Consider the following 5837-nt stretch of genomic DNA (forward strand, 5'->3'; position numbering starts at 1 on the left):
TCTTCTAGGGTAAGATCTGAGATGTATCTTAGGTGATGCTCATGCTGCTGGTCTGAGGACTACACTTTGAGAAGCACTATTCTAGTCTTTGCTGGGGAATACTTTGTTACAGGAGAGAACTACAACCGCAATAGACATATTGAACCTATGGTGAATAAAATGCAATAGGACCTAGAAGGGATAAGGGTGACACTAAACTGTTAACTCTGAACATGGAGGTGAATCTGTTATTCAATATCTACCTTAGCACTAGGCACAGAAAACAGTGCTCAAAGAATTGTTCTTTTGTTTTTATTGAGAGATAATTGACATATAACATTATATTTGTTTTAGGTGTATAACAATGAATAGCTCTTGAATGCAGGTGTGATAGCAATTCTTCATTCATTCAATTACTATTTATTTACTGCCTCCTTTGTTCCTTTGTCCACACTGCTTTATGTGGTCCTTGGGGAAAATACAACAGTGATTGAAATAAGCAAAATTCTCCCTCTTCTTGGTAGACTGAGGGAAATAAAAATAAGCTAAATAAATAAGTGATATGAAATGTTAGAAAGTAATCATTGCTATGGGGGAAAAATTAAGCAGAGAGGAGAATCAGGGCTGGGGAGCAGGTTGTAAATTGAAAAAGTATGGACAGAGTAGCCCTTCCTGACATCCATTAAGCCTTCTTAAATGTATTGGCAGAGAATACATTTGCTGAGCTCTCGGTTGCAGCGCTGCAGATAAACCAAGATGTTGCCAATAGAGAGAGGAAACATGTGGCTCTTCTGCTCCAGGAGTTTATAACCCGCAGGCCCATTATAAAGGATAGGAACACCTAATGCTTGCCGCATTGACCCCACCTTCCAATTACCAAGAACCTGGATGTAGCTGCAAATAGCACTTAATCCATTCTTCGAGAGTAAATTCAGGTGCCCTGGGGAAGCCAACAGAGAAAAGTCATCTCCTACCTCATCTTTGGGCCAGTACCTTTCGAGCTTAAAAAAAAGTTGAGAGAGAAAGAAATTAATAACATTTCTCATATTTTCACTTTACATTTGAATGAGCACGTCTTTTTCATTTTCGAAGTCCTTTTATATGCTATTTTAAGAAATCAAAAAGAGGGGAGGAATTTAAAGAAACAATTCACTTTACAGCTCCAGACTGTTATTCTTCTAAAACAAGTAGAAGGAAATTATACAGATCCTGGGGCCATCTTGAGTGAGAGTCAAGAAGAATATACAAAGTGCTATGCAAATTTTTAATGTTTCAATAAAGTAATGATGGAGCTAATTAAGCTGTTTGGGAGATGCGCCCCTTCTGTTTGAGGCAGTCTCGAGAACAATCTCGTCTGTCTGCACACGCGACTAAATACAGAGCACAGAGCAGCCTTGTTGGACTGTGCAAAGAGTCTGACTCAATAAAGCAATTCTTGGTTTCTCTTCTAAGGATCTGCACGCTTAGAAATACTGAAGCTTCCTTTAATATACTAATACAATATAACCACGAAATTTAGAAAGGTTCTTCTTGAGGTCAAACTTATTCATATTTTTCTTTCCTTTCTTAAATTGATTCTTACTTTTAATAACTGTTCTTTTCCCTAAACTACTTTTAAACATTAGTTCTGAAACTTGCATGTGCATCAGAATCATGTAGAAGTTTGGTTAAAACCAATTGCTGAGCTCCATCTGCAGTTTCTGATATAGTAGGTTGGGGGTAGGTCCTGAGAATTTGCATATGTCACTGATACCCAGGTGATGCTTATATTGTTGGTCTGAGGACCATACTTTGAGAGCTTCTATTCTAAATAAAATTGAGGTGAATAATTGAAATTGTTCTTGTTGACCATTATAATAACCAATACACCTGAAGAGAGTAATAAGGAAGCATCTTAGTTTCTCCTCCAGGGAAAACAATCCAAACAGACTTAATTTCCAATTGCTATCCCTTTCATCAATTCTACTGCTCCTCCCTAAATTCTCTGGGGGAAAAAAAATCACCTCGAGAATATAGAAATTAAAATTAGACACCACATTTTAATAAGAGCCTAAAAGACAGTGAATTAAGTGGAAGTAATTTTCCCCAGCTCTTGCAAATAACCCAATAGTTCAAAAATATCCTAATATCATATTAGCTTTTTAAGTCAAAGAACAATACTGCTTATGAAAGATCTCATAAGCTACTTACTTTGTCAAGCAAAAAATTTATTGTTCAGATTCTTTTTCTTTAATAAATACATAGAGATGAGTAAACAATCAATTTTCCTTTTAATATTTTACATTAGAACGATTAATTTTTAAAATCTATGCTCTCAAACCACAGTTTAAAACAAGGGTTAAAAATTGCACAAAAGGAAAGCAAATTTATTTTTAAACTGATAAACTAAAATGAAATAGGACTCTCACAAGCAACTAATAAAGCATGTCTTTTAACATTTGTAAATTCAGTAGATACCACTTTAATACAATGTAGAAGTGTATATTGGTCTTCAGTTCATTAGTTTTAGTATGCCCTGTTAAAATATCTTACTTGCATTTTTGTATCTGCCAAGATGTCAGTTCTGACATGACTCTCTTCAGGCAAAATGTAGTTGGCCTTTCCTCATTTTTCGCTGACACAGAAAATGAACAATTTCTTAACATCATTTAGGATAATGCTATGTGAATCATAGCAAGTTCAAGTATAAATGAGGTGCACATGTTAAGTCATCTGCAGAAAGGTACAATTTTACAACTGGCTGAATTAGTTCAGGGCATGAAAATTTAGCAGCCAGACTAACCAATTCTAGAAGTACATCTAACCACAGAAAAATTTCCAAATACATAAAAACAACCAGCCTTTAATTTCTTCATTTCCACTTGCATATAACATTTGACTTTAATCTAATGTATATGCAAGTTGCTTCCTGCAATGTTAAACATTAACTATAATGCACCCTTATCTAGAATACATTTGATGATTTGCGTTAGCCATTAAAATATTTAAATTGAGTACTTAAGTACAGTTTAGAAAATTATATTCTCTACATTTGAAATAACCATAAATAAAACTCTCTTTAAATTATTATGGAAGAATAATGCTAAGTGAAAAAAGCAGAATACAAAATTGGATCTACACTGTAATTGCAACTGTGTAAAATTGGTTATGCATGCAAAAAAGATTGGGGGGAAATGGAAAATATAAGTGACTGATTTGTTTAGGAAGTAAATTGGAGAAGTGTTATTTTAAAAAATTCCTATACTTTTTATAAAGTTATTTGTACAATTTTCAATAGTATTAAAATTATTTGGGGGAAGAAATTGTGTTTTCTTCTCTTGGATTGAATGTTTTCTTACCATTGGTGATAAATTCCCAATGCATAGGAAAAAATAGTTTGTTAGAGAAACAGTTACTATCTTCTTTCCTTCAAAGAAATTTATTTTTAAAGCCTATGATGTTATTGTAGATACCCTAATGCATATTCTTTACACAGACATTATTATTGCCATTTATCGCTAATATTACAATTATCAAAAATACTAGTCTTTCAACCAGAAATAACCATGAAATCATAATAGAGACAAATGAACTAAATTACTGATGAAGTCTAAAGTTGCAGTATTTTGATTAAACAGCCAGCAGGAATTGTCAGACTAATTAACTCAGGGTCAAGCTACTGCTGAACCAAGTGCCAGAACTATCAAAATCCAGTACAGGCTATGCCCCGTTACTTCGCCAAGACGACATATTTGTACTTAAGAGTAATGATCTGATATCTTTTAAAAGTTCAGCTCAGTAAAATAACTGCTATTGAAAACTATTTGTGTCAGGGCTACTGTCAGCAAATCAGTCGAGTTTTGATAATCAAGCTAGATCTTCTCAATTCTGAAAGCTAGAGATGCCAGCATCTTTATAGGAATGCACAAGTGGGCTTAGAAAGGGTCTCTAGGCTAACATTCATATCCCTGACCATAACACCTGATGAGAGGCAGGGGTGACCTGAGACCTCAAGAATAACAGAGCATCATCCCTTTAAGAACTTGAGATCAAGCTGATAGAATATTGGCAAGGGTGCAAGGAGGAGGAAAATGGCCCCCGAGGAGGCACTGGCCAAAAGACTGAGTTCCTTCCCAGCTCATCTCCTATAAGCCCCAACGTTCATCCCTAAGTTAAGATGATGAGCATTGAAACCATTCCAACCTAACTCATCTCCTTCCTTTCTTAATTTTCTTCATTTCTCCTATCTCCTGTACTAAATGTTAGTTCATCATACAGATATTTAGAGAATTTAGTTAGAGGTGCTGGCCCAAGTTGCTAGGTATTAGTACAATTTCTTAAGTACAGATATTATTCTCCCACATCCCTCTCCCTCACCGCCCCTGCCAACAACAACAAACAACTAAAGTAGATTTATTTGCTTCAGTCTAAATTAAAGGTGGACTGTCTAGGAAACCAGATCAATATTGCACACTTTAAGTTGGATAAGATATAGTGAGACCATGAGATTCAAGTGTACATTAATGATTCTCCACTGCAGCAATATTGTCCAGTTTTCACAAATTGGGACAGAGGGCAACTGTCACAAAGATGGGGAGACATACTACTTGCACATAGTGGGTAGAAGCCACAAATGCTGCTAAAATATTCCACAACTGCACAGAACAACACCCTACAATTAAAAAAAAAAAATTACTCAGGCCTAAGTGTCAGTAATGTCAAAGTTGAGAAACTCTGGGAATATATACATTCATGACAGTTTATACTTATCCCATCTGAATCTGAATTATTTCGGCTTAACAAAATAGCCATTCATTCAGTCGCAACGAATATTCTCTTTTAACAGACTCTCCAGTTTTAAAATAACAAAGAGGAAAATTTAGTTATATGGAATTTGAACAGCCTTACAGAAATGCCTCCGTGGCCCCTGCACTAATTGAGCTGCAACTTCCATTTGTAAGTTTCATATTGCAGACCTAACTAGTTTCCGAAAAGACGAAAGTGCTGATGAGGAAGTAAAGCCTATCACAGCACTTATTCCAAGGTATTCTGTGACTATTTACAAATACGTTTCCTCTTTGCAATCGTGAATTTCTTAGGAACATGAACCATATCTTAATTATCTCAAGCTTACGTAGTAGATGGGCAAAATACATATGCTGAAGGCATGGGTGGGTGGGTGGATGGAATATGGATGACTGATTCTAGTTTGGCCTGCAAGTAAGTTTTAAATAATCTGAGTTTACTGGTCATGTCTCTCTCTTTAAAAAAAAAAAAAAAGTCATTAGTTCTAACAATTGTGAAATACAGTATTTCTGTTTCCATAGTTAAGTTTTTAAATACATAAAATAAACATAAAAATCAAGATTTTCAAAATCAAGATGGTTTTAATAGTTGAACTCTGTGTCCCTCCAAACAGATATATAGGAGTCTTAACTCTTAGTACCACAGAATTTTACCTTATTTGGAAATAGTTATTGCAGATATAATTAGTTAAGATGAAGTCATTAGGGTGAGCACTAACCTAATATGACTGGTATCATTATGAAAAGGGAAATTTGGACATACAGACACAGGAAGAAGTTCATGTGAAGATTAAGGCAGAGGTCAGAGTGATGTTTTTATAAGCCAAGGAACACCAAAGATTACCAGTAAACTCCCAAAAGCTAAATGAAAGGCATGGTACAGACTCTTCCTCATATCTCTCAGAAGGAACCAACCCTACTGACACCTTGATCTTGGGCTCCAAGACTCCAGAACTGGGATATAATAGATTTCTTTGTTTAAGCCATTTGGCTTGTGGTACTTTGTTACAGTAGCGCTAGCAAACCAATACACCTAGGACACAATATATTCCAGAGTAAGCAAGCAAACAAATG

Source organism: Pteropus vampyrus, unplaced genomic scaffold, assembly GCF_000151845.1.
Source record: "Pteropus vampyrus isolate Shadow unplaced genomic scaffold, Pvam_2.0 Scaffold3, whole genome shotgun sequence".
Classification (NCBI taxonomy): Eukaryota; Metazoa; Chordata; class Mammalia; order Chiroptera; family Pteropodidae; genus Pteropus; species Pteropus vampyrus.